This window comes from Stegostoma tigrinum, chromosome 2 (assembly GCF_030684315.1).
Source record: "Stegostoma tigrinum isolate sSteTig4 chromosome 2, sSteTig4.hap1, whole genome shotgun sequence".
Taxonomy (NCBI): Eukaryota; Metazoa; Chordata; class Chondrichthyes; order Orectolobiformes; family Stegostomatidae; genus Stegostoma; species Stegostoma tigrinum.
The window spans coordinates 554400-568478 of record NC_081355.1 but is presented as its reverse complement, the minus strand read 5'-3'; the positions used below and the strand labels follow the sequence as shown (position 1 = coordinate 568478).

At 40.4% G+C, this 14079-nt stretch overlaps 1 protein-coding gene across 8 annotated transcripts in view; it reads left to right on the top strand.

The window, feature by feature from the left end:
* LOC125467601 (cadherin-18-like) overlaps positions 1-14079 on the top strand; it is a 588086-nt gene that overhangs the window by 19839 nt on the left and 554168 nt on the right. The window contains exon 2 of one of the 8 annotated variants that reach the window (XM_059651814.1): positions 9301-9390. The exons of 6 other annotated variants lie outside the window; for them this stretch is intronic. The gene's annotated coding sequence lies outside the window, so the exon portion shown is untranslated. Of the gene's footprint in view, positions 1-9253; positions 9391-14079 lie in introns of all 8 variants that reach the window. One more of the 8 variants, XM_059651812.1, reaches the window with a different exon arrangement.

The window sequence follows — 14079 nt, the reverse complement described above, 5'->3', positions numbered from 1 at the left end:
TTGTCACCATACTAGGCATCATCATCAGTGAGGCCTTTGATGAAGCGATGTTGTTTTACTCCACTTGGGACTTATACTGTCTGCTCTGTTATGGTGAGTAGTGTCATTTCTGGTTCTGTTCTGCATAGGTTTGTATATGGGGTCCAATTTTATATGTTTGTTGATTGCATGACGGGTAGAGAACCATGCCTCTAGGAATTCCTCGTACATGTCTATGTTTGGCTTGGGCTATTATGGTTACATTATCCCAGTTAAACTGATGGCCTTCATTGTCTGAGTATACTGATGTGAGGGAAAGTCCATCATGCTGTTTTGCTGCTAGCTGATGTTTGTGTATTCTGATGGCTACTTTCCTTCCTGTCTGTCTGATATAATACTTGTGGCAGTTGTTGCATGGTGTTTTGTAAACCACGTTGGTTCTGCGTGTTATGGGAACGGGTCTTTAATCCTTGTAAGTGTTTGTTGTAAAGTGGCTGTGGGCTTGACAGCCACCATGATTCCTCGCAGTCTTAGGATCTTTTTTGTCAGTTCCGATATGTTCTGATGTAGGACAGTGTGACCAGTGTGTTAGGGTGTACTGTGTCCTCCTGCTGTTGTCTGTTATGTAGGCATCAGTGGATGAAGTTGTGGGGATATCCGTTCAGAGCGAAGATTTTGTATGGGTGCTCTTTGTCTTTCCTGCATAGTTCTGGCATGTTGCAGGGAGTGGTGGCCCTTTTTAATAGTGTTCTTCCACAACTTTGATTGTGGACATTGGGATGATTGCTGTGGAAGCTGAGGATGTGATCAGCGTGGGTTGCTGTCCTGTATACCAAGGTTTGAAACTCTTCATTGGTCATACCTTTAGCTTAAATATCCAGAAAAAGAAGCTGATTGTTGTTTTCTTCTTCTCTTGTGAATTTAATCTGGCAAATACGTTGTTGATGAGGTGGTGGGTATCTTCTAGTTTGGTGTGTTTACTTGTGACAAATGTGTTGCCCACACACCGGGTCCACAGTTTAGGTTGAATGAAGGGGTGGGTGTTTTGTTTTAGTCTTTGTATGACTGCCTCAGCGATGAGTCCCGAGATGGGTGACTCCAAGGGGGTGCCATTGATCTGTTTGTATAGTTGACCATTAAAGATGAAGTGTGTGGTAGGGCACAAATCCAATGTTTGAATATGTTGTCATTGCTGATGGAGCTGCTGGTCGATGTTCCTGCTTCCTTTAATAATGTGGTCAGTGTTTCTTTGTCTAGTGGGATGTCAATTAATGTGAATAATCCTGTGATGTCAAAGGATATAATTATCTCATCATTGCTGTTTTTTTTAATGTTCTTGAGGGTATCAAGGAATTTCTGGGTTGAGTGGATGGAATGGAGTGATCTGTGGACTTGGTGTTTCAGTTTCTGTTGCAGGTCCTCGGCCAGTTTACGCCTGGTAGGGAAACAATGTGTCTGAGGGGAATGGAACCGGATCATCCCCAATGGACTTTGTCTGAGGGGGGGGGGAATGTCTGGTACCTTGGGAAGTTTGTAAAAGCTGTTGGTGTTCATGCTTTCTGGTTTCATTCTCATGGAGTCCATCTTGGTTATCTGCCCTGCATCCTTTCATCTCTTCAGTGTCTGGGTAATCCCATTTCCTTGCTGCGGTGCTGGGTCTATCGCCACCTGTTGGCAAGTGTTTGTACCTGCAAACAATGCCTGTGCTTTCTTAATGTAGTCTGGTTTGTTCATAATGACTGTCGTGTGCCCTTTGTCTGCTGTTAGATTTATAATAGACTTGTCTTTCTTGAGATTTTCTGGTGCTTTTCTCTTTGTGTTTAGGGTTTCACATTCATTCCTTCTGTGTAGTGTGGGGATTATAGTTTGTTGGATAGCTTGTTGTGCTTCATTCGTGAGCTTGTCTTTTAATGTAGTTTCCAGAGCAGCCAAGAAGTCTGTTCTGTTCATATCTTTGTGTTTATAGTTCAATCCCCATAGTAGGATAGTTTTTAAATTTTCTGTGTGTCATCTCCTGGATAGGTTTCTAATCCATGTGTCTGGTTTTATTGTTGGCCTTGTCTTTATGGTGGATCAGTGTAGTAAATTTCTCATGTAGCTTGTGGCCCTTTTGTAGTTTTGGTCATGTATTGATTGATTTGGTGACGGCCTGTTCTAGGTTTGTAGTGAATTGTGTTTAGGTACTCTGATTTTTGGCCCGAAATTTTCCATCTGTACTTCTAGGGTCAGTTATAGGCAACCATTACTCTTGCATTCTGCACCTGTTCTGTTCACCTATTTTATATGTCTATGTGTTGTAGACTGGAGGTTTGTACTTCATGCTGCAGGGCAGTACCTGGTTCCTGAAGCATTTGTGGAGAAAGTGGAATTGTTCACGGATAGTGCTCAGTCGGTTGGTGAAGGTTTCCGCTGTCTGGCAGTTAGTAGCATGATGTGACCATAGTTGTTTTAAGGTTTTTGCAAAAATTTGTAGCTTGGGTTGTGGGTAAGGTTGTTGAATTGCTCACCGAGCTGGCTTGTTTTCATTCAGATGTTTCGTTACCATGCCAGGTAACAACATCAGTGAGACCTCCTGTGAAGCAATGTTATTCTACTCAGCTGGGAATTTATACTGTTTAGTCCATTCTGGTGAATAATATCATTTCTGGTTCCATTCTGTATGGATTTGTATATGGGGTCCAATTCTATACGTTTGTTGATTGCATTAAGAGTGGAGAACCATGTCTCCAGGAATTCCTGTATGTCTTCTAAGTTTGACTTGGGCTACTGTGGTTACTTTGTCCCATGGTACAGGAAAACAATTCACACTGATTAAATCCTCAGTTTCCACAACAACCACCCCATGGTCCACAAACAACGATGCACTAGGACACTATTTAAATGGGCCACCACTCACTGCAACGTGCCAGAACTATGCAGGAAAGAGGAAGAGCACCTATACAAAATCTTCGCAATGAATGGATATCCCCGCAATTTCATCCACAGATGCCTACATAACAGACAACACAAGAGGACACAGTACACCCTAACACACTGATCACACTGCCCTACATCAGGAACATATTGGAACTAACAGCAAAACTTCTAAGACCACAAGGAATCACAGTGGCCCACAAGCTCTCAGCCACTCTACAACAAACGCTCACAAGCATTAAAGAATCCATTCCCACAACATGCAGAAGGAATGTGGTTTATAAAATACCAAGCAATGACTGCCAAATACATTACATCAGACATTCAGGAAGGAACTGAGCCATCAAAATACACGAACATCAGCTAGCAGCGAAACAACATGACAAACTCTCCTTAAAGGCCATCAGTTTAACTGGGACAATGTAACTATTGCAGCACAAGCCAAACATAGACATGCACGGGAGTCCCTAGAGGCATGGTTCTCCACCTGTAATGCAATCAACAAACATATAGAATTGGACCCCATATACAAACCCATACAGAACAAAACCGGAAACAACAGTACTCACCATAACGGACCAAACAGTATAAATTCCAAGCGGAATAGAACAATATTGCTTCATTGGAGACCTCACTGATGTTACCTAGCACGGTGACGAAAATGTCTGAACAATAATGAGCCAGCTTGGCGAATAAGTCAATATCCGCACCCACAACGCGAGCTTTAAATCTTTGCTAAAACCTTAATATTAATCTGTGGCTATTTTAAACTGTTATCTCAGGATTTAAAATGCGCTGCAAGGATTATAGATATTTTGAGTGAGGCCATTGATGTGCTATATTTAGATACAATATATCATTCTGAGCAGGCAGTGGTGGTTCCATTATAGACGACTTTATGCCACCAATCATAATTGAGTTATCGCTGAATAATTGTCAGAAGTAATTTCTGTTCAAAGTGTCACTGAACCAGGGCCTACTCTTGGGTTAATTAAGCAGATGCTTAATTTCTGCAATTCACTTCAGTGCAAGTGCGAATAAAAATGGTTTGACAATTCTCAGAGGAATTGGCTGATTAAGATATTTTACCACGGTCCTTACAGTCAAACCATTGTGTGTGTAATGGTGGAAAAAGCCCTTCAGAAAAGAGTAATATGTTCCATTTCTGCATGTGAGCCAGGTGCAAAGTATCCATTAACAATTTGTATCTTCTTATCCCTGATACGTTGACAATCAAAATCTACAGGTCCTTCAAATCCCAACTTAAGTTACATTGCACCAAAATCTATTGCTGCTTACAAAACATAGAACAGAGAACAGTACTGTACAGGAACAGGCCCTTCAGCCTGCAGTGCTGTACAGAGCATGATATAAAATTAAGTTAATCCCTCGGCCTGTCATAGTCCATATGTCTCCATCCCTTGCGTATTCATGTGCTTACCTAAAAGTCCCTTAAACACCCCATCGTATCTGCATCCACCACTATTTCCCGGTAGCACATTCCAGATTCAGATAATCACTGAACACTGAAAATCTATTTATCAAGTTTGGCATTTACACATCCTTGATGTCCAGAAAACATGTTTGTTTTAAAAGATTGCTTTCAGCGGTATTTTGTTAGTCTCTGAAATCGAACTTACCAAAACAGAAATCTAGCCCCACTGGCAGACATTGCAGAACTTGTCCACTCTGTGCTATCCTGTTTCCATTCCTGGGTTAATGTTTTGAAATGGATTGTTTCTGCCCATGGGACAGCTTGTTTGTGTGTGAACTACATGGTGTGGTGAGACTTCTGATCCATTCCGAGTCACTACTGAGGTAAAACGGGGCCCTGTGTGAGCACCAACCCTGGCCAGAATACTTACCTCTGACATGCTGCCTGGGAATTTTTATAATGGTGATCCTGGCTCCAAAATCAGAAATAACAGGGACAGCAACCTGCTCAATTTGTGACTGCTCTGACCAAAAACTCCACTCTCCAAAGACATACCTTTGTGGTTTCCTATTTAGTGATCTCTAACCACTAGCTGCTAGATCAGAGCTAGACGTTCCTTGTAGCCTGGCCTTGTTCTGCAATGAATTCGACAAGTTTAGCCTATGGTTAGAACATAAGAACCAGGAACAGCCACTTGAACCTGCCCTGCTATTTAATATGATCATGGCTGATCTTCTCTCAGCCTCAATTCCAATTTCCTCTCCATAATCCTTCAAATCTATTACTAATTAAAAATCTGCCTATTTTCTTCTGAAACTTACTCAATGCCCCAGTATCCGCCACATTCTGAGGTAATGAATTCCACAACTGCACAACCCTTTCGAGAGAAGTAATTCCTTTTCCTCTCTGTTTTAGTTGTGCCACCCCTCAGCCTAGAACAGTGACCTGTCATTCTGGAAGGGGAAACATTTGCTCTGTGTTTACTTTGTCAATCCCTTTAGCATGTTCTTTTTCCTCAATTAGAGCTTCTGTCATTCATCTAAACCCCAAAGAATAGAAGCTTAAAATGCTGAATCTCTCCTAAGACAAACATGAAGAAAACTGAAGAACATTATCCCGCTCCAGGAAAGTATCATCTTGAGTTTGTACAATTCCAGGCCATGGCTAGAACTTGTCAGATCATGTATATCAGCACTACCCTCTCAAGTTGTCTACATTGACGATGAGACCAATGAAATAACTGCTAAAACAAGTGTAGCCTTTGTCAAGCTTCAAGCATCAATCTGGGGATTGAAGATCAAGAATGAAGAAGTGTAAGTCAATCTACAAAAGGAAAAGTCTATAGGAGCAATAGTGCTGCTCACTCTGTTCTCTGACTGTGACAGTTTGGGAGACTATGTACCAGTCATTTGGCAAGAAATTTAATTGAGCTACCTTTGGAAGTTTGAAGAGAGCAGGAAAACATACCAGGCACTGACACAGGGTCACCTGACTTGGCATATCAAGCACCCACTTCATTATTGGGACAGCCACAACTGAGTTTAGCATGCTTGTCTTCATTGCTTAGACCTTTGAGTATGAGAGTTGGGAAATCATGAAGGGGTTGCACAGGGCATTGGTGAGGCCTCTTCTGGAATACTGTGTCCAGTTATAGGAAGGATGTTATTAAGGTGGAGAGAGTTCAGAAAGATTTACCAGGATGTTGCTGGGAATGGTGGTTTTGAGTTATAAGGAGAGGCTGGATAGACTGGGGCACTTTTTGCTGGAGTGTAGGAGGTTGAGGGGTGGCCTTATTGAGGATTATAAAATCATGAGGGGTGTAGATAAGATGAATGGTAGTTGTCTTTTTCCTGGGATAGGGGATTTCAAGACCAGGAGGCATACTTTAAGGTGAGAGGAGAGATTTAACAAAGACGTGAAGGGGAAATTTTTTACACAGGGTATGTTTTGCATGTTGAAAGAACTTCCTGAGGGAGTGATGAATGTGGGTACATTTACAACACTTAAAAGATATTTGGATAAATACATGGATAAGAAATACTTGGAGGGATATGGGCCAAGTGTAGGTAGGTAGGACTAGTTTAGTTTGGGACTGTAGTCAGGACGGACTGGTTGGACTGAAGGGTCTGTTTCTGTGCTGCATCATTCTATGACTCTGAGTTCAGCTGGTTAAGTATTGTGAAGCTTGACACTGAGCAAAATGAACCTTCTCTGGACAGCTTGGCTCTAGTCATTCATGGACATCAAAGGAACTGCTACTGAGAAACTCTCTAAATACTTCACATATGAGATTTGATTTTGACTGAGTGTTGAGAGAAGCTGGTCCAGGATTGTTACACCAGGCACAAACAAAGCAAAACAAACGAGAAGGCTTCCTTTGAAATCAAGCACCTATCTGAAGCCGAGAGAAAATACAAAGGGTGGAAATCCTGACTCAGCAACTTGATCGTCTCAAAGCTCAGTGTCTGCAAAATGATGTTTACTGATCAGCCTTAACAGTCACCTTCAACCCCAACAGAATCTTCCCAAACACAGATAATGAACGTGCTCATTTTCACCTTGAAGGATGAATGAGACTGAGTCTGTTTCCTGCCATGAATAATAACTGAGAAGCAAGAGCGAATCGTGGAGAAGTGATTTTACTTAAAATTATCTTCCTTTTAATATCCCTGTTTTTTTTAATAGCTATTGTTGAATTAATTAGTCTATTTTTCCTGCTGTTGTACTAACCCTACTTCCACTTGATTCCTTGCTCTCCATTGTATCCTATCTTACAGTAATAACTTTTTAAAAATTGCATTTTAAGTTGTCAACTTCAAGTGCTGTACCAGAAATATGATTGGAATAAATTGTCAAAGTCACTTTATTGTACCTAGCACTGGTTAGCCCAATTAAAGAAAGTCTTGAGGTACTGTGCTGTAAACAAATGAGAATCTTGTGTTAGTGAGCAATGGAAGGCTTTAGGAATGCAGATTGCTGTGAGTGAAGAAACACAAGCAGCGTGCTCCTATGCCTTTGAAATTTTGAAAGGAATTGAGAAATGAGGAAGTGAGGAACTCCTTGTGTTAAACCAGAATGAAGAAAGGAAAGAAATGGGGCATTAGTAAGGGTTGGAAATCACACTCTTCTCCACCTCCTCTGAAAGATGTGAAAAAAATGGCGAACAAGGTAGTGAATGGGAGTAATCAATTAAATATTAAGAGAAAAATTCCATCTTTTAATTAGAGAGAGTGACTGGGTTCAAATTATCTGTTCGATGTATATTTCTGTTACATACACTTTTGGATTTTCTGATTCAAACCAAGCCACAGATTAGTAGAGTTAAACTGTGACAGTTGAGCTGAACTTTATTCTATATTTTATATTTTTCTTGATAATAGAGAATCATTTGAATAAGATTTTACCATCTTAAATTTGGGTTTCAAAAATACAGACAAGTTTTGCAGAAGCAATGTTATGCTTGTTGTAATAACTCGCAGCTGGATTCACAGTGAAATTATGGCATTTCTTATGATTTTATTCAACATCAGCTCTCGGCTAGCATTCATTGTTCCTGATGTGACATGGAGAAGGATGACTGTGAAGTTTCATTATACAGGAAATAAATAATGTAACAACAAAACGGCACAATAAATCTATCTGAAGCTGATACATTTCTATTGGTCTTTCACCTCTGTTGTTTTAGATCGCCTTGTATTCCAGTGGCATTTGTTGCTGATGTCACCTGCTCCCATAACACTGCATATAGCAAGCTGCAGGTTTGAGTCTGCAATACATGGCAATTAAGGGGTCACAGACTTATAAAAGATCTCAGCCTCATGTCATCGCCTTCTCAGCTTTAATTATGTCAGCTGTGTGTAAATTCTGACTCGATTGATTTCTCGGGGAATCAGTTCCAGTGTGAGTTACTTACATCATTCTCCTAATTCACAATATTGCAAATACACAAGGCATTAATCAGCATTGCAAAGGAGAATATTGGTTTGTGTTACTATGAGGCTTGTAGCTCACTGTTCTGTACGTTTGAGAAATAGCGTTCGTTCTCTCTTCTGTGGTATGTGGCCTGTAATGGTTAGGGGAAGCTTCATAGTCATTCTTCTCCACATTACATCAAAAACAATGAATGTTCACCCAGGAGCTGATGCTGTGTAGACCTCCCAGCACTGCCTGCAAAATTTCTTTGCATGCATATCTTCAAGTCAATCAGCAAAACATGGAGAAGTTGACACATGGGTTAAAAAAGCTGATGCAATGTGCCTGCCCCCCACAAAAAAAGGGGTAAAAGCTCAAAATGCTCAATAATCACAAAATGTAGCCCTCAAAGAAGACCTCAAAAACATAATGGGTTGAATGACCAGTTTCTGTGCTGTGCTATCTTCAAGCTGACTAAATTCTTTTGTCTTATGTTGGGGTTTCAGGACTTGTACTATTTTTGGATTATAGTTTACAATTTAGACTTTTTATTCTGTGGCAAGCTGAGAACCAACTGTCTATTAGCAGTTAGCAATATGGATAACAAAGTGAATGGAAATACTAATGTGTGCTGATTTTTAAATTGGAAGTAGAAGTAAAACATGCTAGTTAACAGTATATTAAGGACAAATCTTGCTGTTCTTACAGTGAACGCTACTTGGAATGAATGTCCTGTTTGAGTGATGGTGCCAAAATTCCTGAGAAAAAGTATTAAAAAGATGGTTGAACCAGTAGGTGGATTTGAAAAATGAACCGAGTTGTATTGATTGAGCTGGGATATTTATACTTAACCTGTGACCAAAAGCACAGCAAGAATTGAAGCTCTCTTGATTTAAACCCAAGCTGTACCTAATACCCTATCAGCCCATTATTGAAGTAGGGCAATAAAACACACATGTAGACACTTTCCAGGGGAAATAAGGTAAGATCGTGCAAAATTCTATTTCCTTACAGATATCCCCAGGAACTATTTGGTTAGTGACATTGTGTACTTTCCTCAGAAGTTTTCTGGACTGTGATCACCACTGGCCATTCGCCTGATCTGTGCAGATAGAAAGGCAAGAGGAGATGGAAATAACTCTCTACTTCAGGTGATTTTTACCAGCCAAAAATATTTCAATTATTTGTATAAATTGATTTATTAATAATTATTAATTACTAATGTTATTTATTAATCTATTCATTATTTGTATAAATTGATTTATTAATAATTATTAATTACTAATGTTATTTATTAATCTATTCATTAGCTTGGCGTAACATATAAAGCACTCAAAGGCATGTACTTCTATACAGTTTTACAAATGCAGTAAGAAGGCTTATTGCCATTAAAGAGGGAAGTTTGCAATAATTACTTACATATGGAATAAAGGGACAAATTTATTCTAATTGTTGTTGTTGTTGTCATGAGTCTCTTTTCACTCTCATCCAGCACCCTAGATTCCAAGAGCAAACTTACTCCCTTTGTCTCTCCCATCTCGTGATTGGCCTTCAGTGTGCACACCGCCCCAATAACCCCATTCATTTAGACTCTGCATCTCATCCAGTTCCACCCTTTGACGAAACACTTCCTTCACCTCCACCTTCTTCATTATACTGGCACATCCATTCCTTCTGTCTCACCATTCAGTCTGGAACTCTTCTATTCCAAGCATGTGCCCTCCTCTCTTTCCTTGGCACTTTCTCATTAAGTTAAAGAACTGTTGCCAGCTTTCACTGCATAACATGCCATCCACCATCTCCTTTATCTTATTGCTCTTTACTGACTCACAGTCAACACTTCTATCAGTGATCACTCCTCATTCCTATTCCCTATCCCTGCACTTGCATCCAACTGTCTTCCCATTCATTTTGTATTTGCTGTCTTGACTGTCTTCTTTTCCTTTCTTTTGGTACCTGCTTGCCTCCAGCTGCAGTAGCTCATACATTAGATAGGCCTCTTTCCTCTTGAGGCACTCAATGATATACAGAGCATGATATATCGGCTTTCTGTCCACTGGATCTGGGAACTGCCTTTCTGGTGTGGACCCCTGCCTTTACACATGGATACGACTGTTAGAGGCCATTGTCTCAAAGTGAAGGGGACAGCACATGATTCTTCAGTATCGGAGAAGTGTGACAGTGATGGCTGAGGAGTTCCCACATCCTGCTGATATTGAACCCCAGGTCTGAATAACACAAAGCCAAATTGCTGACCATTGCAGCTGGAAGAGCTTACTCACAATGTTGGTGTCACTCCAGTACTTAAAACCTTTTTCGCTTTCTCAGTGAACTAATTATCTACTTACAGTATTCATTAACCTTACAAGTGAATGAGGTACTATTAGAAAGATAGGCTGGACTGTAGTCTTGGTAGCTATAGGGATAGAATATGTGTGGCTAATTTACATGATATTGGTTGACTGAACTGTGAAAAATCATGAGTGGTGAGTCAGCAGTTCATAGAATGAAGCAGAATTTGGGAGGCTCATTCAATATGAGAGATATTTTGAGTAATTGAGTCTTTGAACACGAAAGGGATGATGGGAAGCCAACACTGTTGAACCTAAAAAAATGGTCAAAACCGACACAATTGTTGCCGGACTCTTCCTTTCACATTTTGAGAAAGCTGTCTCTGCACAATGACATTCTGTAGCTGCCAGGAATTTGACAAAATCTCAAAAACTGCATATTGATTTGCCAGGTTGCATTGCATCTGGTTTTGGGGTTTGGTTAGCTCACTTGGGCGGGTGGCTGATTTGTGATGTCAACAGCATGCATTCATTTCCCACACTGTTTAAGATTACTGTGAAGGACACTCCTTCACAACCTCTCCCCTTGCCTGAGGTGGTGACCCTCAGGTTAAACCACCACCAGTCCTACAGTCTGGTAAGACTATGGTGATTTTATCTTTGCAACTTGATTATACAGGTGCTTTTATATCTCTTATAGTTCAGCTACTGGGTTATCAACGCAATCCTGGTTCTTGACCTCTGTGACGTGCACAAATGTTTCAACATATGCACTTAAAAAAAACAAAATATTGGTTACTAAGGCCAATCACCTGACTTCAAATTGTCCATGTGCATACAGTGAACTTGAGGAATGAAGGGTGATGGTGGGGGATTGGAGGGAGTACATTTTGAACTTAAGAATTGTCCACGGAAAATGTAGCCAGTGGAAATGGTTATCTTTTTTAACCATTTCTCTGCTGTGTCCAAACTTTGTCCCACAGCTGGAGTTGACAGTGAATAGTGGAGAGGGGTTGTAGGCGTCAATGCCCAGCCCCCTGTTTCACAGTCTACAGCTTGCTGCGGTCTCAGCATGTCACCAATATGATAATACGGCAGTCTGCGTACAAATATTCCTGTCGCTATCAAGAAAAAAAATAATTGCATAATGCTGATCCATGAAGGGGAGCTGACATTGCTCTTATGAATGTGTATTGCTTATTATTGGGCTAATTAATTAGGATTGAAGCAACTGCTGGTTTATCAACTTCTCAGCCTCTGGAACATTGCTAACCTGCTTCTTCTCCATGCTGCGTGTTAGGCTCAGCTCATTCTTCATTGAATTATGAAATGAAAGGCCATGGATCTGAAACATTGATCTTGTCTTTCACTCTGTAGATGTTGTCTGGCCAGCTGAATGTTTATCAACATTCTTCATGTTCTTTAGAGAATTATTGGCACATTTATGTCATGGCTAATGCAAGGCTAGATTTTATAAATCAGCACTTTAAGTTTAAGGCTTTGTAAGATGTTGGGAGATATTATTGGTACGTTTTATAGTGTGGATATGTTGGAATTGGATGTAGGAAGTTGGAATCCCAATTTGAAGTGACCCACTGGATTCTCTGTCTGTTACAGTATCAGAAGCCCCATGGAGTTTGAGCCTGGGTTTGGACAGGCGCTCTACGAGTGACAGAATGATACTAATTCCCATTTTGAGTGATCACCCTGATTTCACCAGCTCTCTAAGAGATTGAAGCCTGAGAGCATAAGAAAGCTAGGCATGGGTGATTGAACCAACAAGAGATTTTAAACACATTCCAGATTGTAAAGTGAAGTATTTTTATTCACTTTGTCCAATAGACATACTGCTGTGCGTTCATTGGCATTGAAGAGCAGTACTGCAGGTGTACTGCTGATCTTTCATTCAAGGAGTTTGGTAAATTAGGAACAGTAGGTTCTCATTCTTACATTTAGAAACTATTATAAAAGCTGAATGAGGTTTAAACTTGAATAGCAGGAACACTGGTATTCCTTCTTTGCCTTTCTGGAACCCACAGTCTTCCTGGTTGATAGTCTGGTTCATTGTCGCTTTGCAGCAGAAAAGAATTTTCTCCAGCTAAGTCAGCTGAGTTGGCTATACTCATTCACAGTGAGATTAAGGGTCTATGTTTGCTTTAATTGCCACAATGTGATGCGTGATTAGGGGAAGAAAGATGTAATTTCTTCCTGGTATCCTGGCTAATTGACAGGCTAGGGATCACTTCTCCCAAGGTATCACCTCCTGTTTTATTTGTGGATTGCCTCTGGTTTAAACTACACACAGATTCTAGAAATGAATTGATTGGTTTACAGTATGCTACCATCCTCTTGAGGATTCTGTGCATCAAGAGGAATTGTCTTGCAGAGATCTTAATACTTATCTAATGTGTTTTTAAATTGGGATTTGTCTTTCAGATATTGTAATCTGAATGTTAAATTTTAAGTAAGGAATTTCACAACCGAAATGTGTTAAACGAGTTGCTAGTGCAGACAGAACATTTTTCGCTTCCACTCTTTCAATGTTTTGAACTGCATTCGAAGCAATTTGAAACATTGAACTTGTGCCGTCTCATTTGCCGTGTGTCCCTTGGTTGAAAACTCAAGAGATTTAATTCCAGCTGTGCTCCTTCCACAATGCACTCAAGTGTAACCAATCTATAGTTCAGGTTCTGATGATTCAGAGATGTTGTCTTTGATTTCTCCAATCTCTAATCTGCAGAATGTAATTCAGCAAAGGACTTGTGCACGATTCACGGTTGGCCCAATGATCCTGTCTTTTGTAAAGTATGCTTATTGATCCCCTTCGCCAGCCAGTTTTAGAGCTGCACCTTTAATCTTCAGTTAATCTAAACTAAAGTGGACTTCTCCCATTGGTAATTCTAAAGCCTATGTTTCATGGTATAGAAGGAAATGCAAATACCAGAGGCTCTATTACTTTGTGCCTTTGTGATGCTTTATGCATTTTGAGGCACAATAACTTATTTATATAAAGTTAGTTCATGGCTATCATGAAGAGAAATATTAAACAGGAAAAAACTGTGGTGGTTTCAACAATGAAAGGTGTTGTGGAGAATTATAGAATTGCTGGCATCCTGCTTGACTGTAGCACCATACATAGGACAAGCATGAAAAGAATTCTACCAAGGCCTGGCTCGGAATAAAGCCTTGGGCCTTATCTCCACAAAATCAACAAACCATCGTCATTAAACAGAATGACCACTGACTAATGGGTAATCATTGACAAAGGATGAACCATGCTGAAGTTACTCAGATCCTTGCAAGATTTACACTGATCATAGGAAGTCCTGGGATTGGAATGAGTTGGGCCATGGCGGCGGCGGTAATGGTGGAGGTGGTGGGAAGTGGTGGACTGATTCTATACATTCTGCTCCTCCTGTCAACCTCCACACCCACTCCCAAAAGGAATTTCTTTTAAAAATTCTCCCCCTGTGTGAAAGCCAGCTCTGGTATAGACATGGCAAGACTCAGTGATGCATTACACAGTCACTGGCTTGGGACCTAAATGGA